At 40.9% G+C, this 26,292-nt stretch overlaps 1 pseudogene; it reads right to left on the reverse strand.

The window, feature by feature from the left end:
* Positions 1-8,729: 8,729 nt before the first annotated feature.
* On the reverse strand, positions 8,730-15,051 carry LOC116810905 (beta-1,3-galactosyl-O-glycosyl-glycoprotein beta-1,6-N-acetylglucosaminyltransferase-like; annotated as a pseudogene).
* Positions 15,052-26,292: the final 11,241 nt, after the last annotated feature.

Raw genomic sequence — 26,292 nt, forward strand, 5'->3', positions numbered from 1 at the left:
GGTTTCACCATGTTGACCGGGCTGGTCTTGAACTCCTGATCTCAAGTGATCCACCTGCCTCAGCTTCCAAAGTGCTGGGATTAGAGGTGTAAGCCACCGCGCCCAGCCGATTTTGTGGGTGTGTGTGGTTTTTTTTATATGGCTGTGTAGTACTCCATAGTATATATGTACCATATTTTTTTATCCTCCAGTCCACTATGAATGGGTACCAAGGTTGATTCTCTGTCTTTGCTACTATGAATAGTTAATTTTTAAATTTTTTGTAGATATAGTGTCTTATTATGTTGCTCGGGCTGGTCTTGAACTCCTGGCCTCAAGTGATCCTCCTGCCTCAGCCTCCCAAAGCACTGGTATTACAGGCATGAGTCACTATGCCCAGCCCTAACTGATGTCTTTTTAATCCCAGAACTTTGTAAACCTTAAACCCTCCACCACTTGGGCTGTAAGCCAAGGGGTATTTTTCCCTAAGAGGCAAAGGAAGTATCCCAAAGAAAGCCAAGAACAGAAACTTAAAATTTTTGGCTTTTAAGTTTTTTTAAAAAAATTAACAAGCTAGGCATTAGAAAAATTTGGACAGTATACTCACTCAGTAAGATTATAGTACAAGCCCTGCATGGGGTGCCTGAGAGTTGGACCTGAGCACAGTATCACAGATAAAGATGATCCCAAGTGGACTGGGGAGAGGAGCCATATATTTTCCAACTTAGAGCAGGCTGACCAGGACGGTGCTGGTGAAATGATGCAAATACCAAGGGCAGCAAGTGGTTAGAGGAGGAGAGATAAGAGATCAGTGTACTAGAGTGGGGTTGGGGACCACCACTTAATATTTCTTATAGCATCCTGACACATCTATGTTAAGTATTTGGGCTGTATTTGAAAGACAATGGAAAGCCACCAGAGGATTTTAAACAGAAACCTGACTTGATGATCTCCCTCTAGCTGGGTATACAGAAAGATTAGAAGAGTGTGAGACTGATCTAGAGGGAAACTGTGGAGTTTCCATCTATAGGATGGTAGCAGTGGAGATGAACAGAAATGGACAGCTTATAGATATCTGTCTTAGTCTTCTTAAGTTGCCATAATAAATACCACAGACTGGTGGCAAAACTATAGAAATTTATTTTCTCCCAGTCTGGAAGTCCCAGATTAACATCTGGCAGGGTCAGTCTTTGATGAGGGCTCTCTTCTTGGCTTTCAGATATCTTCTTGCTGTGGCCACATAGGGAGAAAGCAAAACAGAGAAATCTCTTCCTCTTCTTATAAGGTCACAGTCCCACGGGATTAGGGCCCCACCCTTTGACCTAATTATATAATCTCCTAAAGAGCCCCGACAGAGTTATATTAGGGGTTAGGGCTTCAATATATGAATTTTGGGAGAACACAATTTGATGCATAGTAATATCTTAACCTTTAGGAGACTGTGCTTGATTGGATATAGGGATGAGGTGGGAGAAAGTGAGAGGAGTCAAGGATAACACTGAGGTTTCTGACTTGAGCAGAATTGATAGGGCCATTTGTGGAGACTGGGACCATTGGAGGTAGAGAAGATTTTAGGGAGAAATATCTGAAATTAATGTTAAAAATGTTTATTTTGAAGTATTTATGACATATCAAATGGAAATATCAAGTGGGAAGTTGGTTATTTGGGCCTGGAATTCAGAAAAAATACGTGGGGTACAGATGTTGATTTAGGATCCATCGGCCTAGAGATGGCATCTTAGTCTGTTCATGCTGCCATAAGAAAATACCATAGACTGGCTGGCTTATAATAAACAGAAAGCTATTTCTTGCAGTTCTGGAGACTGGGAAGTCCAAGATCAAGGCACCAGCAGATTTGGTGTCTAGTGAGAGCCCGCCTCTTTGTTCGTAGACTGTGCCTTCTCACTGTAACCTCACATCATGGAAGGGGTAAAGGAGCTCTCTGAGGTTCCTTTTATAAGAGATTAGTGCCATGAGTGCTCCACCATGATGACCTAATCACCTTCATATGTCCCCACATCTAAATAACATCACATTGGGGATTAGGTTTCAATATATAAATTTTAGGGGGACATAAACGTTCAATCTACAGCAGATAGCCCTTAAGCCATGGGACTGGGTGAGAGTCCCTAGGGCAGTGGTTCTCAAACCTAAGTGTGCATCAAAATCACTTGGATAGTTTGTTAAAACACAGGTAGATTGCACCCACCCCAGAGTTTCTAATACTGTTGTAATTTCAGAGGCAGTATGAACATTTTAAGGCTTTTGAAATATACTGGTAAATTTCTTTCCGGAGAGCTCATAGCAATTTATATTTTTACCAGTTGCATACAAGAAAGTATATCCTCACCGTACCCTTTCCTGCATTGAATACTATAATTTTTTAAATATTAGAAGCAAAAAAAATGATCTCATTGCAATTTTGTTTTGCACATCTTTTTTCTTATCAGTGTAATGGTGAACATTTTTTTTCCCCCATTTAAAAATGCTGTTTGCATGTCCTTTGGTTTTTGGTAAAACTTCTCAGTTTTTACATATTTATATTTTAGCACATTTATTTGGGAGACGCTTTAATACACCATTGTATTTCATAATAGGCATATTTTGGAGATGAATCCCACTGAATGTATCTAATGTGTATGAATCTTCACAATTAGTCAGGTCTATAATATTTACCTTTGTGAATATGATGAAAAAATACCCTACTACTATTATTGCAAGTTTAGTAATATAAAAATGTGGCCTATGGGCTGGGCGCGGTGGCTCACGCCTGTAATCTCAGCACTTTGGGAGGCAGAGATGGGTGGATCACCTGAGGTCAGGAGTTCGAGACCAGCCTGGTCAACATGGTGTAGCCCCGTCTCTACTAAAAATACAAAAAATTAGCCAGGCATGGTGGTGGGTGCCTGTAATCCCAGCTACTCGGGAGGCTGAGGCAGGAGAATCGCTTGAACCTAGGAGGCAGAGGCTGCAGTGAGCTGAGTTTGCGCCATTGCACTCCAGCCTGGGCAACAAGAGCAAAACTCCATCTCAAAAAAAAAAAAAAAATGTGGCCTATGTAGTGCCAGAGACGTTTCCTGGTGTATGTGGGGTAAACAAAAACAAGACACTGTCATTCTAATTGACCCTGGGCTGGCTGTTCTGTGGCCTTTTAAGGGGGCGGGGGCCCAGAGATTCTTCCTCTTTTTCTAAATGTAGAACACACTTGACTGGCTCTGGTAAACTGGACATGACCTAATGTTCCATCTTACACGATCCCATTGCATGGGAAAGCCAGCCCAAATGCTTAGTCAGATAGCAGTGAAGCTACTGATGATAAAGCCAGATACTGCTGGAAGCTCAGCTGTCTTGTCTCTGTGGCTCTTTACTTTGTGACAGCCTTTTTTAGTCAACAAGGTTAGATGACTTGAACGTATGCCTCAAACACTTACAACTCTTTCCTGACCTGCAGCATCCCTTGTTAATTTGTTGTAACATCTGCCTTGGCCCCTTGTCTTCACTACTTTTGGCATCTGACAATCTCAATACAATGAAGCTGGGATTAGGTCTGGCTGGATAGCTGTGAAACAAATGTTCCCAGCATCATCAAATTGCAATTCTTTTCTTTCCTTTTTTTTTGAGACAGAGTCTCGCTGTGTTGCCCAGGCTGTAGTGCAGTGGCGTGATCTCGGCTCACTGCAACCTCCGCCTCCCAGGTTCAAGCGATTCTCCTGCCTCAGCCTCCTGAATAGCTGGAATTGCAGGCACGTGCTATCACATCCAGCTAATTTTTGTATTTTCAGTAGAGATCGGGTTTCACCATGTTGGTCAGGCTGGTCTCCAACTCATGGCCTCGTGATCCGCCTGCCTCAGCCTTCCAAAGTGCTGGGATTACGGGCGTGAGCCACCACGTCTGGCAATCAAATTGCATTTCTTAATTAAGCACCCACCCTAGAGTTAGTTAATCATAGCTGGAGATATTTTCTGGCCCTTTGGTATAGCCAGCAGATTTTGCAGATAAAATTCACAAGGCATAATATGGCATCATAGCAAGACCAACTGTCTTCACACTCGAAGGATATGGGATTTTACAATATATTTTCACTCTGAATGGAGGTTGTGGGATACTCTGGCTCTTCTAATATCAGGTAAAGAGCAGAGTATGGTGGAATGGACTTGAACTCTGAGTTCAGACAACTCATCTGGAGTTCAGACAGATCAGTCTTCTGAAAGTGACCTGGAGTCACCTTCTTCCTTTCTTAGAATTTGTTCCTTCATTTGTGAAGTGCAGTAATACATGTCTGACGAGCTATTGTGAAAATGAGGAAACATGCAAAATATATTGCAGGTGCACAAATGTCAGTTCCCTTCCCTTACTGACGAGGAGTTGCCACCACTTTAATGAAAGGGATTTTTAGTGTGACTAGGACTCAAAGGTAAGTTTTTCTTTAATGAATAGCCTGATTCTTGGACAATAATGGTTCAGCCACAAGAGCTTGAGTAATTGTTTTATAGCTTAGACTTCCCTTGGCATGAGGACCCCACCCAGCCCATATGAAAATGAATACCATTAAGCAGCCAAATCTTTCTCCATTTTAATTGAATATTGTGTGTGGAGACCAAGACTCTCAATATGTCCAAGGACTCTTGTATGTCATGTCCTTAGCATGATAGTCTCCTCACTTCTTTTTACATTCCATACTGATGGAAGAAGATGAGACAGGGAATGTTCCTATTTGGGGCTCCACTGAAAGCCTCTAGTGCAATTTCCTGTAAGGCCTCCTCTTTCCCTTTGCTGGAAATTTTTAATAATTAAAGTAATACCATAATTAGAACTTCCAAAATCACAAATCAGAAGTGGCTGGGCTTTAGACCCCCTTGAGTCAGGGCAAGATAGAACAACTCAGCTTAGACATCTGATTGATTACCCATTACTCCCATTCAGTTATTAAAATGGGATCTCTAAGTCTATGAGCAAGAAGACATGGTCAGCTTAGTCTCATTGCTATTCACAAAAAAAAAAATCTTCCAAATTATTTTTAGTTTAACTCTTTTGATCAATTCAGGTTATGTCCTCACACAACCTCCAAACCCTTTTAATTCAAACTTGATGGATGAATTGCTTGAATATATTTTCCCATGGGTATACTAAATAGAGGTATTATTGTCAGAATTTATAGAAAATATAGTATAATTTTTATACTTTTTATAGTATAATTTTATAAAGTTAGTAATCATACTAACTTTATATAAAAAAAAGAATTCCTTCTCTAGGAGGAATTCTCTGCCTTAACTAAAGTGGTTATAAGATCCTGGAAAATAAGGCAGGGATCCTTGGGAAGACCTCTGTCCCAGATTCTAGGGCAGTTACCAATAAGTTTTGTCACACTGGTTGCATCAGAAAATTCTCTAGTCTTCACTTTCTCAATATTAGGGAGTTGAGCAAAGTAATCTCCAGGAGTTCTCCTGTAAATTCAAATTACAAGAACTCATCTATTATATAAACCAAGGCCCAAATTTCTGTCTTGGATATACTGAATCTCTCCTTATGAAGTTGTTAGTGGAGTGAGGAATTTCCCAAACTCTATTTCTCATCATTTCTTAGTTTTACCATTAAGTGCCACTGGTAATAGACTTATAAATATTTATTATGACAACAGTAATTTAGCATTAAATTCAAGGCATATGGAGAAAACAAAAGATTCAAGTTAAAAGCGTGCCTAAATATGTCTCATTTAATGAACTTAATAGACTTGCAGAAGTTTCCCACTAATGCAGTATTGTTTACAACTTATCTCCATAACGTCTATTGAGTTATGCCTTTCCCATTTGATTCAAACTCAGGCAAACTGACATTTGTGAGTACATTTTACTTCAAATCACACCTATCATAGTACACAACTCAAGTCCTAAATTTGAATCAATATTGCGTTAAGATTCCTTGCCTTCTTCTGATATGCTTAAGAAGGTTGATGATACTACTCAACTACATTTTTGGACACTTAGGATAACTCTTACTATTTAAAAACAAAACTGAGAACTGAAATTCTACTAACCAGAAGAATTGACTGTAAAAGTGACTCACCCAATTTGGTGGTCACCCTAGTTTTTAAAAATGAGGTTTGAATGGAAAATTGTAAAAGCAAAAGACTATTAATAATAGCAAGAGGTGGGTGTGTGAACAGGTGTAGTAGATTATGGTGCAGATATGTGAAATCGCTGTAATTTTAAAGAACCACATCCCCATTTTTTTGTTACCTTCTTAACAAATGGTGTTTTTATGATTCAGAAAAAGATATACTAAATATTGAGACGAGACTGTCAGAATATTTTGCTTTCAAGAGGGTGGGAAGAGTTCAACTTAAAATGTTAGGACTCAAAAATAAGAATGAGTATTATTTGTTTTAATCTGAATGTTACTGCAGTGAAGGAGATTAAACATTTTCACAAGCATTTATTATGACCATGATCAGAAAGACCTGGCCATTGTGATTTCTTACCTGAGTTTCTGCACCAGCTTGCTAACTGGTTTCCCTGTGTCCAATATTGATTCTCTATTCTGCCAACAAATTGACCTTCTAAAACACAAATCTGATCATGACCTTCTTCTGTTAAAACACCTTTAGTGAATTCCTACTGCCTTCAGAACAAAATTCAAACCTTTAGCATGACATTAAAGGTTCTTCATCATCTGACATCTGCCCTTCTGTTTAGCCTTATCTGCCAGCATGCTTCCTCGCTTCAATATAACTTTTTTTTTTTGAGATGGAATCTTACTCTGTTTCCCAGGCTGGAGGGCAATGGCGTGATCTCGGCTCACTGCAACCTCCTGGGTTCAAGCGAGTCTTGTGCCTTAGCCTCCCAAGTAGCTGAGGCTACAGGCATTCACCACCATGCCTGGCTAATTTTTGTATTTTTTAGTAGAGACAAGGTTTCACTATGTTGCCCAGGCTGGTCTCAAACTTCTGACCTTAGGTGATCTGCCTGCCTTGGCCTCCCAAAGTGCTGGGATTACAGGCGTGAGCCATTGTGCCGGCCCAATATAAATTCTTGGTCATGCTGAACCAATTTTACTTCCCTAAACTCACCTCACTTTGTCATCACACTTTCATAACTCTGCAGATACTGCACCTCTTTCTTGGACTGACTTTCCTCACTTCATGTGGGAAACCCTTATTCATCCTTTACTCAGCGACCATCTCCTTTCTTGATTTGTACCCACTCCTCCAGTCTGGTGTTAAGCCATTATGCCTGTTGCGTATTCTGATGCATACACCATTGCATATTTCGTCTTATGCTAAATCTTACTTCTTCACTGCTCTGTAATGCAATTGTCTGTCTCTGTCTAGACCGAGACCTTCTAGAGGAAAGATCTACGTCTTCTTTATCTTTTTCCCTCAGCACTTATTATAATGCCTGGCACATAGTAGGCATTCTGTAAATGTATGCTAAAATAATCAATGCATAAATAGTCCAGAAAAGCTCAACATGGACTAACTTTAAAATGAGATTAATTATGACAATTGTTAGTTCAAGTTTTTTTAATTAAAAAATTCTTTACTGTTAAATCAAGCCAATTTTAAGCTTTCTGAGATGATATACAGAGACACACTACACAGCACAATGGTATAGCAGAAAAGAAATTATTTACAAGGATCGTTTAGAGTAAAATCAAATCTCTATTTTAACAAATATATGAGATAAATTATATCTTTATGATTATTTGTTGCTGTAAATGTATCCATACCAGGACAATTGTCACATTTAAAATTCTCTAAATAATTTTGACACAGGTGAAATCTTCTAACTTTGTTAAGTCCCTAAGCTCTTTTTCTTTCTTTTCTTTTTTTTTTTTTTTTTTTTGAGACAGAGTTTTTGCTCTTGTTGCCCAGGCTGGAGTGCAATGGCGCAATCTCGGCTCACCACAACCTCCACCTCCTGGGTTCAAGTGATTCTCCTGCCTCAGCCTCCTGAGTAGCTGGGATTACAGGCATGTGCCTCCACGCCTGGCTAATTTTGTATTTTTAGTAGAGATGGGGTTTCTCCATATTGGTCAGGCTGGTCTCGAACTCCCAAACTCAGGTGATCTGCCCACCTCAGCCTCCCAAAGTGGTAGGATTACAGGAGTGGGACACTGTGCCTGGCCTTTTCTTTTCTTTTTTTAGACAGGGTCTCTGTCACCCAGGCTGGAGTGCCATGGCATGATCACTGCTCACTGGGGGCTCAACCTGCTGGTCTCAAGCAATCCTCCCATCTCAGCCTCCTGAGTAGCTGGGACTACAGGCACACATCACCATGCCCAGTTAATTTTTTACAAATTTGTTTGTAGACACAGGGTTTCCCTATGTTGCCCAGGCTGGCAACTAGAACTCCTGGGCTCAAGCAATCTTCCTGCTTCAGCCTTCCAAAGTTCTGGGATTACAAGCGTGAGACACTGCATCCAGCCCCTGAGCTCTTTCAACAGGCTGATTGTTTTGTGTCAGCCTCTTCTCCAGCCGCCTCAGTCCATTCTCTTCAGAATGACTTGTTACCTGCCCTGGCTTCACGGCTACTTTTATTATACTTCCCCCTCACGTTAACTCTAGATGAACGTTTAATGCTCCAAACTTTCTAGCCAGTTGTGCTCTGCAGAAACCATGCAGCTTCTCTGACATGAAGACTTAGAGTCCTTGCTCCAAAGAGGGCCCTATACAATTTTCCTGGTGCTTATTGACAAATAAGAGGAACCAGATAGTGTCAATTCTGTGCATTCTTCTTATTACTAAAATTGCCTATAGTGGCCAGTATTTTAAAGTCTCCAAAGTATGTCTCAGATGCTCATCTAAACACTGGATGGCAAAGAGGTCACTGCCCATGTCAAGCTTATTGGCAAACAAATGGTGCTTGCGCAGCATCCAGTTCAAGGTGCCAGCTCTGAAAATGCACACTGACCACACTTGGACCCTACTGCAGGTGGGTAAAGAGTGCTTCAAAGTGCTGCCACTTGACAAACATAGAAGCTGCGTGTGTGTCAGACGAGTCATACTTATGGCTTAAGGAGAGTGAGCTGGGGACTTCCAGAATCCTTTAAACAGTGGCCTAGAGATACTTGCTATATGTGTCTTGGGCCTACTCCATAAACTTTTAAATTTTTTTCATTCTCTAGCATATACCCCACGTCCTCCCTACTGACCACAAAATAGGCAGTGCCTGAAAAAAGAGATGTTTTGAGTGGAGGACACATTTTGACAGTCCCCATGTTTGTCGGCTTTCCATTAATAACTGCATGCCCCCTTTTCTGCCTTTCTTCCTTACTGACTAGCCTCCTCTCAGTTTCCAGGTTGTTTCCACCTATTAATGACTTGAGCTTCCTGAAAATTTCCAGGTTGGTTTGAATAGCAAAATCCATACCACAAAGATTTATCAAGTACCCTAGTCTGTACTCATTGTGTAGAGGTCCTTCATGCGGTTGAGGTCAGCCTGAACCACTCCACAGGGATGCAAAAACCACACCCTCGGCCCCTCAAGGCTTCTGTCAGGCAGAAGCAGCACAGTAGGGCAACTTCTTGCACTCCAGGGCCAGACTTTCACTCCAGCACTTTCTCTCCATGCAGAGTAAAGCACGGTACTGTAATGGGTGCCGGATGTCACCTGGAATCAGAGCACTAAATGATCCAGACTTTCCTTAATTCTGTGTGCTGTTCTTTATTTTAATATACCTTTGCACTTCTGATAAATGTAAACTGACAACCTTCAAGGCCATGAAGGAGGGAACATCTGTTGGTGCTGGAAGCCTAGAAGACCGCCCTTAACAACAACAACAAAAGTCCCCGATTGTTGTTTGAAATGCTGAGGAAGTTGCTGTGGAGGAGGAAGTTGCTATGGAGGATACTTTTTTTCTTTTTTCTTTCTTTTTTTGAGACGAAGTCTCACTCTGTCGTCCAGGCTGGAGTGCAGTGGCGCGATCTTGGCTCACTGCAACCTCTGCCTCTCTGGTTCAAGCGCCATGCTTGGCTAATTTTTGTGTTTTTAGTAGAGACAGGGTTTCACTATGTTGGCCAGGCTGGTCTCGAACTCCTGACCTCAGGTGATCCACTTGCCTCAGCCTCCCCAAATGTGGGGATTACAGGTGTGAGCCACCACGTCCGGCCAGGGTAGATTTTATTTTCTAAGCTCCAGAGCATTTGATATGCCTTTGGAGAAGTTCACACCAATTCCAAACAAGTTAAAAATGTTATACAAAGTTAGTGCATGTAATAAGTTCTAAATAAATTTAAATGTTATATAAGGTTCAATATATGTAATATTGTATTGAACAATACAATTAGAAGTAGATGATTTTTATTTATAGGAAATCATTTTACTGCATTGATTATTCTAGATTTATCTAGGAGAATGTTGGCAAAGGTCACATTAGTAACTGAAATCTAGAAAGACTCCAAAGCCTAAATTAAGATAATGACCTAAGTTTTCTTATTGCAACTTTTTGATCAAACCAGTTGCAATGCTTCTCTTCCTGTTCTTCCTGCCCTCTGGTGGAGGTGCTAACCAGCAGGCCAGGAGATAAGCAAGAGCCATAAAAGAGAATAGTGAAAAAGATCAAGGTAAGCCTAAATGGCAAACCACTCCTGAATAATTGAAGAGCCACTGTTTACCTAGAACAAACCTTTGTTCCTTGGTTTCTCCAACGTTAAATAAGGACAACAATATTTACCATAAGACTATTATTCCCGCCGGGCGCGGTGGCTCACGCTTGTAATCCCAGCACTTTGGGAGGCCGAGGCGGGCGGATCACGAGGTCAGGAGATCGAGACCACGGTGAAACCCCGTCTCTACTAAAAATACAAAAAAAAATTAGCCGGGCGTGGTGGCGGGCGCCTGTAGTCCCAGCTACTCGGAGAGGCTGAGGCAGGAGAATGGCGTGAACCTGGGAGGCGGAGCTTGCAGTGAGCCGAGATTGCGCCACTGCACTCCAGCCTGGGCGACAGAGCGAGACTCCGTCTCAAAAAAAAAAAAAAAAAAAAAAAAAAAAAAGACTATTATTCCCAAGGTGGTACCTTTCCATAGGTACTGCTTTCTACCTTTGGTCTTGCAGACCTGGCTAGTTCTCACACAAAGGAAACCATTCTCCTACTGTGGCCTCTTCTATGCCTGGAAAAGAATGCAGGTTGGTACAGTATAAAAAGCAGTGGACTCCATCATGTTGGGCGTTTAGGTCGCCATTCCATCACTTTACTCTTCAGAGTCTTTTCGATCCTATTCCTTAGATCGACAATGTACTTTTTATTTTGTGACAAATCCTTCCTAAGCTGGAACTTGGCCTAGGAAGCTTTGTTTCATTGAAGGAGACAATGAATTTGAAAGGATACTACAATTTTATTGGGTTTGTATATGATTTAATGCATTAATGGCATTTGTTTTATTTATGTTGTTAATTGCTAAATAATAGCAATCTTAAATATTTCTGAAATGCCTTTTATCTTGATCCTGAAAGATAGTTGCTATAGCATTAAAATACACTTACTGAAGAAAAAAAAAGCAGTGGACTAGGAAGTGAGGGTTCAGTTTCCAGCCCCGGCTCTTGCTAGTGGCTTGGATGCCCTTGGGTAAGTCTCTTAACCTCCCTGAGACTGGGTTTCTTCATCTGTAAGTTAAGAATTATGATATTAATGGGTCTATTGTGAGGTTCAAATGAAGTAATGGTAGTTAAAGTGCTTTGTAAACAATAAAGCACCCTACAGAACTAGGGTAATATTAATGCAGTGTTGACAACTCTTCTCTGAATCAACATTTAACTTGACTTGGTTGTCTGTGTACTTTAAAATGAGAAATAAGGTTTATCCTTTTAATCTTTAGCAAATAAATGAAGCCTTTGGTCTTGGATCCACAGAAAAAGCAAATTCTATGTCCTGATGTAATCCAAGTCTGTGTGTGGACTCTCTAGATTCTGCTTCATTTTTGTTTTAATTATAGCATTGAAAGAGTGGAAGGTTTAAAATTACACCTTTCAGAACACTCATTATTTAGTGACTCTACATTTCAAATATATTGCTCATGTCTTTAAAATAAAAGATCAGGTTCTTTTATTGTTACCTTGGCCTAACTCTACGTTTATTGACATAGTGATTTATAGAAATCGGTTTTTAGTTGTTGTTTTTAACATTTCCTTGAAGCTGCGATAATTTAAAAGATTTAAATATTTAGACGTATTAAATGTTTAAGTTGCTTACACATTTTATTCTGTGTGGCTGAGGATGATTGCAAAATACATAGAATTATGTAACTAGAAGAGTTGAGAGTTCTGCACTTCTTTCTCTGCTACACACACAATCTCTCATGCCTCTTCCCATCCCACTTTGTTAGGATATACTAGAAGAAAAAAAAAATAGGTACTTATCTGAAAGAGATGAAACTGTCAAAGGTACCTGGTCCAAGTCACTATTATTCTTGGCTAGGTATTTAAAATAGCCTCCTATCTGGTTTTCCTACTTCAATCTGTTCTTAAAATAGCAACCAGCGGGCACGGTGGCTCACATCTGAAATCCCAGCACTTTGGGAGGCTGAGGTGGGAGGATCGCTTGAGTCCAGGAGTTTGAGACCAGTCTGGGCAGCATAGCGAGACTGTGTCTTTACAAGAGAAAAAAAATTATCTGACTGTGATGGTATGTGCCTGTAGTACACGCTACTTGGGAGGCTGAGGTGGGACGATCGCTTCAGCCTGGGAGGTTGAGGCTGCAGTGAGCCAAGATTACCCTACTGCACTCAGCCTGGGCAACAGAGTAAGACCCTGTCTCAAAAAAATACATCTATATCTATATAAACATAGGTATAGATATATCATTCATAGATAGATAGTTAGGTAGATAGATAGATGAATAGATTCAGCCAGAATGATAAAATCCATGTCAGATAATGTCACTTATCTGCTCAAAAACCTCTGAAGGCCTTTACTCCTCTGTCCTGTTTTCCTACCCACTCCTCACTCCCTCAGCACAGCCATACTAGCCTCCTTGACCACACCAGGGCCACGTCAGCCTCAGAGCCTTGCTGTGAAATGCTCTTTCCTCAGATACTTGAGTAAGTGACTTCTTCACCTCCTTCAGGTCTAATCATCTCCCCAGTGGTCTTCTCTGTCCCATCTTTTAAAATGGCAGCTCTCACCCCACCATTTATCCCTTCCTCTATAGTGCTTATCACCATCCGACACACAATATGTTTACTTATTTCTTTTGTTTATTGTCTGTCTGCCCCTCTAGAATGTAAGGCCATGAGGGCAAGGGGTCTTGTTTGTTTTGTTAACTGCTGTATCCTCAACACCCCAAAGAGTGCCTGGCCTGTAGCAAGTGCTCCATAAATGTTAGCTGAATGAATGAATGAAACAAAGATAAGTCATGGTCTTATTTGATTTGCAACACTATAAAAATTATGAAATTTTCATCAAAACAAAAAAAAAGCTATGAACTTTTTGATATCTTCCAATAATGAGACCTATTATAACATCCAAGGCATTAGTGTCCTTCTCTTTCATAACCTCCCCCTCCCAAACATTTTGACCATTCTATGTTTCTAGAATTGAGATCTATTTTAATCCATTACTGTCCTTTTAAGTGTAAGTACAATTTTGTAAACCACTCATAATTTGTCACGAAAGGAGGAAAGAATTGAATAATAATGAAATACTTGTCGTTTGTTTTCTTTGACACTTTAATCTCTTGATGATGTTAGTTTCGGCCATTCATTTTCTGACTTCTCTTTCTCCCCCATCTCCAAAATATCCATATTACCAAAGGATCTTGCTTGGATTTCTTATCTTGCTTTGCATGTTCTCCGTTAGAAGTCATATCCACTGTTATGGCTTCCGTTGTCTCCTTGTCTTAGATTATGCTCATATTTATAAGCCTAATTTTGACATTTCTTATTGGCCCTAATTTTATGTTTCCCTTGCTGGGTCATCTTTCAAGTTCTCAAACCTTTTATGTCTAAACCAACCGGCACAGTGGTTCACGCCTATAATCCCAGAGCTTTGGGAGAATCATTTGAGCTCAGGAGTTTGAGACAAGCCTGGGCAATAAAGGGAGACCCCGTCTCTACAAAAAATTGAAAAATTAGCTGGGCATGGTGGTGTGTGCCTGTGGTCTCAGCTACTTGGGAGGCTGAGGTGGGAGGGTCACTTGAGCCCAGGAGGTTGAGGCTGCAGTGAGCTGTGATCGTGCCATGACACTCCAGACTGGGAGACAGACTGTGACCTTGTCTCAAAAACAACAACAAAAAACTGGCTCCTGTTCCAGTAATTTGTTTCTGTTAATGACCCTGCTTCCTTCTAAATTTGGAAATGTTTTTAAGGCTTGTAATCTTTTATGAGTTTCTTCACATTGTCAAGCCTTGTTGCATCAGCTGATTCATTTCCTTCTTTGCTTTCACTAGATTTGGGACGGGGCCTGAGATTCTGCATTTCTAATATGTTTCTGTGTCAAGCTAATGTTTCTGGTCCATTGACTACACTTGGAGTAGCAAGGTCCTGCTGTAAGATAACAATGTCCATCTGAACCTAGTCTTCCACTTTCTGTTCCATAGCTGTATCTAAGAAAGACTCAATTCTCTTTCAAAAATAGAGATCTGATATTGCTCAGTCTTGTTTTTTTCTGTGTCACAAAAGATTTGGAAAGTTATAGACAGCAGATGAAACACTCAAATCAGCCATAATGGTCAATTCAGAATCAATCATGAACAGTTTGATGTGTATCCTTTTACTCCTTTCTTTATTTGTGTGAAAATACACATTCATGTTGTATCTGTATTTTTAAAACCAAAAAGGATCATTTATCTTTTTAAAATTACCTAATGTATAAATTTGCTTTCTAAGTTTGTTGACTCCCCCATCTTATAAAGTAAAATCTACCTTTTCTTTCTTTCTTTTCTTTTTTTAAAGAGAGGGTCTCGCTCTGTTTCCCAGGTTGGTGTGCAATGGTGCAATCATGGTTCACTGCAGCCTCAACCTCCCAGGTTCAAGCAATTTCTCACCTCAGCCTCCTGAGTAGCTTGGGACTACATGTGTATATCAGCATGCCCAGCTAATTTTTTTTTTTTTTTTGAGACCAAGTCTCATACCGTCATCTGCGCTGGAGTGAAGTGGCCCGTGATCTTGGCTCACTGCAACCTCTGCCTCCTGGGTTCAAGTGATTCTCCTGCCTCAGCCTCCCAAGTAGCTGAGATTACAGGCACGCCCCCACCACACCCTGCTAATTTTTGTATTTTTAGTAGAGACGAGGTTTCACCATGTTGCCCAGGATGGTCTCAATCTCTTGAACTCATGATCTGCCCACTTTGGCCTCCCAAAGTGCTGGGATTACAGGCATGAGCCACCACGCCCGGCCAATTTTTGTATTTTGTAAAATGTACAATTTTTGTATATTTTAGAGTTTCAGCATGTCGCCCAGGCTGTCTTGAATTCCTGAGCTCAAGCCTGCCTCAGCCTCCCAATGTGCTAGGATTTCAGGCATGAACCACTATGTCCGGCCAAAATTTGCCTTTTCTATAGAATAAAAACACCCAATGCTGTTTTTTTCTCAACCTCTTCGGCTGCTTTTGGGGACTTGGTGCGGCCAAGCAGATGAATCCTCTGTTGACTTTGGTTCAGGGGCTGGTGACTCAAAGCAGCAGGGGTGATGCAGAATCCGCTCTGGCCAGGGCCACAGCAGCAATAGCAGCTGCATCCGGTTTCCAGTGGCAGCAGACACAGCTGTTCTGAGGCAATATGCAGTGTCCAGCTCCCAGAGACTTGGCAGTGCAAGCCATGGGGTCAGTGCTTGGCAGCTGGAGTGGCGACTTCATGGATCAGCTCTGCAAAATGCTTTGGGTATGGTTCTTGCCTGGATAGTTCTCTTCCCACCTTTGCTTCTTAAATTAGCTTCAAAGTTGACTTAATACACTGGTAACAAATATTAATGATATTAACAATAACTGACTCTTAGGTAGTGCTTACCATGTGTCAGGCAAATTTCTAAGGACTTTATGTGTATTAACTCATTTAATCTTTTATAAAACTCCAATGAGTTATGGACTGGTGTTATCCCCATTTTATAGATAAAACTGAGTTACAGGGAGATTAGGTTACTTGTCCAAGGTCCCATGACTATAAATGGTAGATCTGAAACTCAAACCTAGTCAGTCTGATCTAGTTCTTAAGAGCCTTGACTGATACATGTACTGTTTTGCAACCTATTTTTTTAATGTAACAAAGTTTCATGAGCATTTCCATGTCATTAAATATTTAAGCATTTAAAGTAGCTGTATAATGTTCAATTATAAGGATGATTCATGTTTTATTTACACAACTATCTACTGTAGAACATCAAGGAAATCCTGGTGGCTAAACTTCTTTTTTTTTTGAGACGGAGTCTTGCTCTGTCGCTCAGGCTGGAGTGCAATGGTGTGATTTCAGCTCACTGCAACCTCTGCTTCCCGGATTCAAGCAAGTCTTCTGCCACAGCCTCCCAAGTAGCTGAGACTACAGGTGCACGCCACTACACCCGGCTAACTTTTGTATTTTTAGTAGTGATAGGGTTTTGCCATTTTGGGCAGGCTGGTCTTGAACTCCTGGCCTCAAGCAATCCACCCACCTCAGCCTCCAAGTTGTTTTGTTTGTTTGTTTTTAATATCCATGACTTTTTCTTTGGGTTAAAGTCTTCAAAGTGGAATGCTAGGTCACGGTGTATTCAAATCGCCTTCCTGAAAGTTTATTCCAATTTACACACCCAGCCATGGAGGGAAACATCCTGCTTTCTTGAGTCCTTATTGGCATTGAATGTTAACATTAAATTGTTTTCCTTTGTGGCACTGAAAATGATACATAGTTTTCTTTAAACTTGAAATTATTTAAACATTTAAACATACGTTTATTGGTTATTTGTTCAAAGTTATTTTACGAATTGCCTTCTCCATCACCTATAGAATAAAGGTGAAACGACTTCAGTTCAAAGCTCTTCCAACTCTGACTCAAACTACTTTTCTAACTAATTCTCCTACAGGTTCTAAACATTCACTTGGCACACTCAAGGGGATTGTTTTGTTTTAGATTGAACCATTTGAATATATATTTTTCTAGGCCAAAAAATTGTTGACTATTGATAGTTTGATATGGTGAAAACTTATAAATCTCCAAAACCTTTGCTGTGACACTACAATACTTCCCACAAATGCCTGTTGCCCGTCTCTGCTTGGTGAAATCCTGCTAGTTCTTTACAAGGTGGAGCTCATGAGTCAGGCCTCTCCCTCCAATTCCCTTGCCACCCCTCTCCAGGTTCTCCTCTCACCCCCAGCTTAGGTAACTGTAGATCATTTCTTTTCACAGTTTCAACTCTCATTCTTTCCTCTTATAACTGTAGAATGATCTCAGGGTATTGCAGCTGAATAACAAGTTTTCATTTGCCTGGCAGAGGGTGAGCCCTCTGTTGCTCTTCTCTGGCAGAGGCTTATTTATTTTGGCAGCCTCAGAGACAAGCAAAGTTCCCGGCTTATAGTGGGTGCATAAAAATATCTGTTGAATTGAAGAACTAGTAACTTTAGGGCCCAGGAAGTGCCTTATTAGGGCAATACTACTTGCAATTTCCTTCCATGTTAAATAAGGAAGAGCATGCGTAACACCTTCTAGTATCTTCTAATTTGGTTGCTTGGTATTTTGTTTGGAATTGGTCCTCCTTGTTTTGAATCCTCATCTTTCTAATTCATCTTTTCCTGTATTTTCAGATGTTGTAATTATATTGCAGTTCAACAAAATTATTTTATTCCATGGTACAATTCCCAAGAGCAAAACAGCACAATTCTCTAACTGGCTAAATAACAAATCAGCATACTTTCCAAGAACTATATTCTGTGTTTTTTCCTTTTAATCAAATCCATCTTTTCTGTCAGTTGGACTTTCAGGAGCTTTTAGTGACTTCTGGGAAATACCGGTGCTATAGACAGTGTAGCTTCAGGAAACATTAAAAGTAAAAATATTTTTAAAAATTCATTCAAAACATTTAAAAGGAATCCTACTGAGACAGTCTTCTGTTTATATAAGGGATACACTGCACAATTAACTTAAGGTATACTTACAGGAAGAAAATCATGAAATTATAGAACTTTAAAGGTAGAAGAGACCCCCAAAGCGTTTCAGTATGTGCTCTTTGGTGAAAAAATACCAAATAGCAGTTGGGGAGAGAATAGTTTGAGCTTAACTTTGGCTCCATATTCCCTCTCCAGTTAATTTGAGTGATGTTCCAACTCTTGCTCATCTTTTCTTACCTACATATCCTGCCCTAGTCATTCCTGGAATGAGTTCAGGTAGAAGCAGCTGCGATGCCAGGCCTCTTTCGTGTTTATATTCAGGGGAGACTGGGCGTTGCTTTATGTATGCTTCATCCCCTCTTTTCCCCTAGACATTTTGCCAGCTCTGGCCTTTTCTTTCCTGCTTGCCCATTAGGCAAGAGTGTGCTCAGTATTTTGCCATTTCTAAGTGGGCTTCTCTAACCAGGAAACTAGTTCAATGAACAGGTCCAAAGAGCCAGAAGAACTGCGTAAGATTTTGTAAAAGGTGGATGGGGTATTATAATTTAAGGGACAGATTATAACAAGTGTTGATGAGAACGTGGAGAAACTGGAACACTCGTACACCGCTGGTGGGGTGAAAAATGGTGCAGCCACTTTGGAAAACAGTCTGGCAGTTCTTCAAATAGTTAAGCATAGAGTTGCCATATGATCAAACAATTCTACTCTTAGGTATACTAAAGAGAAATTAAAACATACGTCCAGGCTGGGCATGGTGGCTTATGCCTGTAATCCCAGCACTTTGGGAGGCTGTGGCGGGCAGATCATGAGGTCAAGAGATCGAGACCATCCTGGCTAACATGGTGAAACCCTGTCTCTACTAAGAAATACAAAAAAAATTAGCCGGGCATGGTGGCATATGCCTGTAGTCCCAGCTACTTGGGAAGCTGAGTCAGGAGAATCACTTGAACCTGGGAGGCAGAGGTTGCAGTGAGCCGAGATCGCAGTACTGCATTCCAGCCTGGTGACAGAGCGAGACTCCGTCTCAAAACAAAAACAAAAACAAACAAACAAACAAAAATACGTCCATAGAAGAGTTTATACATGAATGCTCGTAGTAGTGATATTCATAACAGTCAAAGAGTAGAAGCAACCTAAATTTCCATCAACTGATGGATGGATGTTTTATGTCCATAAAATAGAATACTATTCATGAATTAAAAGAACTGAAATACTGATACATGCTACAATATGGATGAACCTTGAAAACAAGTTAAGTAAAAGAAACTAGTCACAAAGGACCATATGTTGTGTGATTCTGTTTATATGAAATGCCCAGATAGGTAACTCTATAAAGACAGAAAATAGATTAGCAGTTGCCTGCAATGATGGTGGGGGGAGTGGAGCTTCTTTTTCGGGTAATGAAAATGTTCTAAAATTGATTGTGGTGGTAGATGTATAAATCTGTGAATATACTAAAAGCCATCAGATTGTACACTTTAAGTGGATGCGTTGTACAGTCTGTGAATTATATCGCAATAAAGCTGTAAAAAAATAAAAAGAATGGGTATTTTTTTATATGTAATTTTGTCTCCTGGTACTTTTCTGGCTAGCTGGAGATTCCCATGCCAAATTTCAGACTTCCTTTGTTCTTTGATTCTACTTGAAGTCCAGCCAATAGCTCGTTAGCTATTAGCCGGGTGGGAATTTGACTCACAATGCAACTTAGACATGAAGATAAAATATAAGTTCTTTATTTAGTTTATAACCAAACTGGCTTTCCTCCTGAGTCCTTAACTGTGGATAGTGGGAAAAATAAATGGCATATGTAATTCCCAATGTCTGGGAAAACCACTATGATGGACGGAATGGCTGGGACTAATTTGTCTGCAGCTAACACACACTATTCTTGCTGCAGCTATATTCACTCAAATGACTAATGGACAGGACAGTCAGTGTGGGGCTTCATATGCATGGTTCTGAATTCTTGTCTTTTTTTTTTTTGAAACGGAGTCTCCCACTGTCGTCTGGGCTGGAGTGCAGTGGCGCGATCTTGGCTCACTGCAGCCTCCGCCTGTTCAAGCAATTCTCTTGCCTCAGCATCCTGAGTAGCTGAGATTACAGGTGCCCGCCACCACGTCCAGCTAATTTTTTGTATTTTTAGTAGAGACAGGGTTTCACCATGTTGGCCAGGCTGGCCTCGAACTCCTGACCTTGTGATTCACCCGTCTCGGCCTCCCAAAGTGCTGGGATTACAGGCTTGAGCCACCGCGCCCTGCCCTTCTTGTCTTGATTCTATGCTTGGTTTTGGCCTTCGTTATCCATGTGATTCAAGGCTTGCTTTGAACTCCTGGATGTGTGTGCTCCATAACTCATGAAGGCTCTTTTGACTTCTAACTACTGGCTCTGTCTTGAGCACTGGTTTCCAGGCAATGTCAGGGTCTCTGGGTTTGCTGTAGTCCTGTAGCTGGTCACAAAGGTTCATTGTTTTGGTCTCTATCATGGCATCTGATCCCATGTCTCTGATCAGTAGCTGGCTAGGGTGATAAAATAATTGTTTTGTGGGTTCCTGAAGCATTAGAGCTTAGCAGAATACATACACTTATTTCCTTCTTCTGAAACAATATTTAAAAGTACTGTAAAATGTTTGAATTAAAATTTGCCCTGTTTTTATAATTTTTTATTGATGATGCCATGAGTATTTATTTTACTTTTTAAGCTGCATTTGTTTGTATGTTTGTTCTTTTGGAAAGAGGACTCTCTGGCTATTGGTGCTTTGAATGGAGGGAGGTACAAAATCATATTATATTGTTGGCTGAGGGATGAGATAAATTGAGATGTGTATTTGTTTCTCAAATTATTTTATTCTTGGTCTAACTAAATCAGTGACGTGACAGTTCAGAAAGGAATTCGGGGCACTTACTGGTGACTTATATTCTGAAAGACTGTGACTTCTACAGTGAAAAATATTTCAAAATTGGCATTCATTCAGGACTGAATCTTAGCATTGATATAGTGTCTGATATAGCCCCAATGTCTAGGAGGTAATTTTTATTACAAAAAATACTTTATTTTGGAAAACATAGAAATTTTAAGAATATTTAACATAATCTGGATGCATATTGAGTTTACAAAGGAACCAACTTGATTAAAAGATATTTGACTATTAAATGTGTAAGAATGTGAGCCTGTATCTATTATATAAGATTTTTTATTCAATAAAAATCATCTGTGTCTATTGTATACATATGTATACAAATATAAAATTTCAGGGATACACACACGCATACACAAATATATTTATTTATTTATTTTTAGGTATGTTAGCCCAGGATCCTACTGGATATAATTTTTGCATTATTACCTTAATCAAATCATACCTGTTAATTCATAAATGTTAACCTTAGAAGTGAAAGGTTGATAATGAAAATCTTTCAAAAGTGTATGATTTTGGCCAGGCACAGTGGCTCATGCCTGTAATCCCAGCACTTTAGGAGGCCGAGGTGGGCGGATCACAAGGTCAGGAGATCGAGACCATCCTGGCTAACACGGTGAAATCTCATCTCTACTAAAAATACAAAAAATTAACCAGGCGTGGTGGCATGCACCTGTAGTCCCAGCTACTTGGGAGGCTGAGGTGGGAGAATGGCATGAACCTGGGAGGTGGAACTTGTAGTAAGCCAAAATCGTGCCACTGCACTCCAGCCTGGGTGACAGAGCGAGACTCCGTTTCAAAAAAAAAAAAAAAGTGTAGTATTTTGATTATTTATTGACTTATTCCGATATTTCAAAGTATTAACAGCTGTAAAAAAAATGTGTAAGTTATTTGTAACAACTCTTAAGGCAGTTGTAGAAGAAATGCTACTAAAACATGAGGTAAAATTACACAGATCACTAGACCTGAGAAAATGCAATGATGATAGACAAACAATAGTCAAGAAAGAAAAGGAAGAATAATTGGAAATGAGAAGAAAAGTGAAACATCAAAGGACTAATCTAGCCGAAGCCCTGGAGAGATCACTGACCATCGGTCAATAAGAGTATGGCATAGGAAGGCCGGGTGCGGCAGTCACACCTGTAATCCCAGTATCTTGGGAGGTCAAGGCGGGCAGATTACCTGAGGTCAGGAGTTCAAGACCAGCCCGGCCAACATGGTGAAACCCTGTCTCCACTAAAAATACAAAAATTAGCCAGGTGTGGTGGTGCATGCCTGTACTCCCAGCTACTCAGGAGGCTGAGGCAGGAGAATCGCTTCAATCCAGGAGGCAGAGGCTGCAGTGAGCTGAGCTCGCGCTACTGCACTCCAGCCTGGGTGACAGAGTGAGACTCCATCTCAAAAAAAAAAAAAAAAAAAGAGTATAACATAGGAAAAGGACGTTATAATTGTAAGCACTGCAATGACTTCATGTATTAGTCTCACATCACTTATGCCTCTCATTCCATTTGATCTGACTGAGACATAGATTAGACTGCTGTATCAAATGGGCCCAATATACAATGACAAACAAGTAAAAGTCCAAGGTCTGCAAGGTGGCTTGGCAGTGTCTAGACCCAAGGCTGCTTCTAACTTGTGGTGTTACCATTCGGAAGGTGTTGTCTTCATCATCCACACTACTGGAGATGGCTCACTACCATGTCAACTGGCTTTGTCAGAGGCATTTGAACCGGAGCAACTCCATCTTGAGTAGGAACTGGGTAAAATAAGGCTGAAACCTACTGGGCTGCATCTCTAGATGGTCAGGCATTCTAAGTCATAGGATGAGATAGGAGGTTGGCACAAGATTCAGGTCATAAAGACCTTCCTGATAAAACAGGTTGCAGTAAAGAAACCGGCTAAAACCCATGAAAACCAAGATGGCCATGAGAGTGATCTCTGGTTGTCCTCACTGCTACACTCCCACCAGCACCATGACAGTTTACAAATGCCATGGCAACATCAGGAAGTTACCCTATATGATCTAAAAAGTGGAGGCATGAATAATCCACCGCTTGTTTAGCATATAATCAAGAAATAACCATAAAAATGGGCAACCAGCAGCCCCGAGGAATAGCCATTCTTTTATTCCTTTACTTTCTTAATAAACTCGCTTTCACTTTACTCTATGGACTTGCCCTGAATTATTTCTTGCCCAAGATCCAAGAACCCTCTCTTGGGGTCTGGATTCGGACCCCTTTCCTGTAACAGGTTCACATTGCAGTCTGTGAGAAAGAGAAGAGGGAATCAGAAGGCCTTATGAAACCTGACACAGGGAATGAAAGGGAAAGAAACTTGACCAGCTGTCCAATGTTTTAAGAGTTGTTAGATTTTGGGACTGAAACAGTCTCCTAAGGAATGTTGTGTCTTTCTAGGAAAAAAATGGTCAGTCTCTGAGATGCCCTCACCCATCCTGTTTCTGTCCCTAAGAAGATGCCCTGATGTGAAGGGAAGAGGGTTGTGGTTTATGTCCCCACTGATGTGGGATGAGTTGGGGAGATTTGGCTGCTCACCAGGTTTGATGATCTCTTTCCTGAGCACTACATGAAAATCAAGGGGGGAAAAAAAAGAAAAAATCAAGGACAAGAGACTCCTTTAACCTTGGCATTATTTGGATTTCTTCAACACAGTGGTTCTCAAAGCATAGTCCCTGGGTCAGCAGCATTAGCAACATCTGGGAACTTGTGAGATATGCAAGTCCTACTTCAGATTTAGTGAATCAAGAATTCTGGAGGTGGGGTTCTGACAACTGTGTTTTAAAAGGCACTGTAGGTGATTTGAGGCCCATTAAAGTTTGAGAACCACAGACTTAATCCAATTCACCGAGAGGGGAAATCAGAATATATGTCTGACTAACTCTTCTTTTCTTTTGCTCTCTTGCTACTTCTGTTTCTTCTTTTCACAATTTCCTGGGACTTGAGAGAAGCAAACTTTTCTTTTGCTTCCCCTAAAGTAGCATCCTACTTCCATAAAGCATGAACCCTTATATCAACATCATGTGAAACAAGTCAACAAACAAAAAGGCGGTGAGAATGAGCCTTGTGGGTTTGATCAGGGAGAGGGGAGGAAATAAGGTATTTGGAAGATAACCTAGATTGTTACATGATCCTATTTTGAATGCAAGAAGCTGAATATTTCTTTTGTCTTTGTATTTCTTAAGATATGCTTATTTTCAGCCCACTCGCCTGAAACGAATAGCATGAAATAACATGTCAAGGAACTTGTTCTCAGAGCAGTAAGAGAAGACCGTATTATTTTCAAAGTATTGGAGGCCGGCTGCGGTGGCTCATGCCTGTAATTCCAGCTCTTAGGGAGGCAGAAGTGGGAGGATAACTTAAGCCCAGGAGTTTGAGACCTGCCCAGGCAATATAGCGATACCCTGTTCTCCACAAAAAGGAAAAAAAGTATTGTATTACCCAGTTACACACATACTCACTTTTGCCAGGAGCCTACATTCAAATTTGATGAGAATGATGAAAAGGACTGGCTGCTGCTTTTATATGCTCCACAGGAAGAAATGGTACTAGAACACAAAAACAGAACAAAGTCAAGAATGCAGAATATCTATTTCTGGCTGTTTCTGTCCGAGCAACTTCAATGAAATGCAGAGTTTCCCCAGATTATAAAATAGAGATAATATTCTGAATGCAATGTCACATATAAATACATTTATTTTTACCCCTTCCTCTGTCTTGAATGGTAATTTATCTTTATTCTCAATGAATATTAGAATTTATATTGCCCGAATAGAAAAGATTGCAGTTTTCACTCATTTAGTGGTACTATATTTCCTTGGGAGAGAGTTGCCTAGTAAGGAAAAAATGTGTGGGATGTTAAACTTTTTTTTTTTTCTGAGATGGAGTCTCGCTGTGTCACCCAGGCTGGAGTGCAGTGGTGTGATCTCGGCTCACTGCAAGCTCTGCCTCCTGGGTTCACGCCATTCTCCTGCCTCACCCTCTGAAGTGGCTGGGACTACAGGCACCCGTCACCACGCCCAGCTAATTTTTTTGTGTTTTTAGTAGAGACAGGGTTTCACCATATTCGCCAGGATGGTCTCGATCTCCTGACCTCGTGATCCGCCAGCCTCGGCCTCCCAAAGTGTTGGGATTACAGGCGTGAGCCACTGCGCCCGGCCCGGATGTTAAGTTTTTATAATTATTTAAAAGAAATAACTTTAAGTATGCTACATTAACATGGTTGTAAATTGAAAGTTGTCATTTTTCTGAATGAGGAGCTTACAGAGAAAGAGACATTACTCTTGCTTCCATTTAATCCGTTCTCCACGTCCGGCCTTTTGAAAGATGGTTTTAAGAGTGTAAATGGTGGCCGGGCGCGGTGGCTCACGCTTGTAATCCCAGCACTTTGGGAGGCCGAGGCGGGCGGATCACGAGGTCAGGAGGTCGAGACCAGGGTGAAACCCCGTCTCTACTAAAAATACAAAAAATTAGCCGGGCGTAGTGGCGGGCGCCTGTAGTCCCAGCTACTCGGAGAGGCTGAGGCAGGAGAATGGCGTGAACCGGGGAGGCGGAGCTTGCAGTGAGCCGAGATTGCGCCACTGCACTCCAGCCTGGGCGACCGAGCAAGACTCCGTCTCAAAAAAAAAAAAAAAAAAGAGTGTAAATGGCATCACTCCCTCTTTTTGGGCTCCCCATTGCATTTATTAGAACCTGCAGTTTCCTTAACACGTTCTCCAAAGCTCTGTAGAGTCTGCCCCTGCCTTTTCCCCCAACATCATCTTGGGCTTCTCCCCTTTGCTCAGTTTGGCTTTCTTTCAACTCTTTTTTTTTTTTTTGAGATGAAGTTTCACTCTTGTTGCCCAGGCTGGAGTGCAATGGCGCGATCTCTGCTCACTGCACCTCCACCTCATGGGTTCAAGAGATTCTCCTGCCTCAGCCTCCCAAGTAGCTGGGATTACAGGCATGCGCTACCACACCCAGCTAATTTTTGTATTTTTAGTACAGACAGGGTTTCTCCATGTTGGTCAGGCTGGTCTTGAACTCCTGCCTCAGGTTATCCGCCCCACTTGGCCTCCTAAAGTGCTGGGATTACAGGCATGAGCCACTGTGCCCTGCCTTTCTTTCAACTCTTGAAGGAACGACATGCTTTCCTACTCCAAGGCTTTGGGAAACGTTCCTTTGTCAGGAACGTCTTTTCTCTAACGCTTCCTGAGGTTAATTCTCACTTACTCTTAATTTCTCAGCTAAATGTCTCCTCAGAAAAGCCTGCTATGATTTTAGGAGTTTCTTTTATTGACCCTTTCCTTTCATTATCAGTTGTCATAATTTCTAATTATGTATTAGTTTTGTGCTTATTTTATCTAGATAGGATAATAAATCCTATAACATTAGAGATCA

Source organism: Hylobates moloch, unplaced genomic scaffold (assembly GCF_009828535.3).
Source record: "Hylobates moloch isolate HMO894 unplaced genomic scaffold, HMol_V3 SCAFFOLD_1, whole genome shotgun sequence".
Classification (NCBI taxonomy): domain Eukaryota; kingdom Metazoa; phylum Chordata; class Mammalia; order Primates; family Hylobatidae; genus Hylobates; species Hylobates moloch.